Raw genomic sequence first — 966 nt, forward strand, 5'->3', positions numbered from 1 at the left:
CTCACGACCTGACCGCCTTCGAAGTGATGCATGCCATCGATGCTGGCACCAATTGCGGCATCGCCACAATCGCGAGACAGACCCTGGCTGAACCAAGGCCTACGATTCGAATTACTTTCTGGTGATCTTCAAATCCGCGAATTGCCCACCACAACTAAAGAATGTCACCCGCATTTCGGCTGGCAAGTTCTCTATCTTCATTCACCACGTCATGTTCAATCAACGCATCCCATGCTTTGCTTGTTATGACATCAACCATTCCGGCACGGTATATCCTAACGCTGGGAAGAAAATGAAGAAGTACCATCGAGACCTCTCGCATAACTTAGCCCTAGAGGAACCGATAAAGCCAATATAGTTGAAACATATGGCCTTGGAAGAACGTTTCAAGCACATCACGGATTCAGCTGAGAGGCTGACTACTATGACGGGGAAGTTGACGACCTTTTCGACAAAGGGACCACTCTTGGAACAGACGAGGCTGAGGAAAGGGAAGTGACGACCACCAGACAGACCGAAGAGACAAGCGCAAGCAAAGCACCACGGTCAAACAAGCGACCAAGGCAGGGTCAAAGTCAAATTGCTGGCACAACTCAGTAGGCGGGAAAGTCAACTTCGGCAGAGCGAACTCCAACGCAACTCAGCAGCAACGAGAGCGATCAGCATCGCTGGGCACCAAGCCGAAGACACAAATCAGTAGTAAGCCACACTCGAGTCAATCTACGGGCAACAATCCATCCATGGGTAAAAACGATGATAGCAGAGCTACGAAGGCATCGTTGGGCATCAGTGGCAAGGTGAAGGGTGAAAAGGCATCCAAGATACAGCGCAAGAAGCAAGCGGAAGAGCGTAAGAGGTAGGAAGATCTTGTGAATGCGGTGAGCCCTTTGGTTGATGACAAGGCGAACGAAGGCGAGAAGGGACCGATCACTGACTCCGAAGTCGACGAAACTCTGCCCGCCAAAC

This window comes from Plasmopara halstedii, assembly GCF_900000015.1.
Source record: "Plasmopara halstedii genome assembly, contig: Scaffold_430, whole genome shotgun sequence".
In the NCBI taxonomy this organism is placed as follows: Eukaryota; Oomycota; class Peronosporomycetes; order Peronosporales; family Peronosporaceae; genus Plasmopara; species Plasmopara halstedii.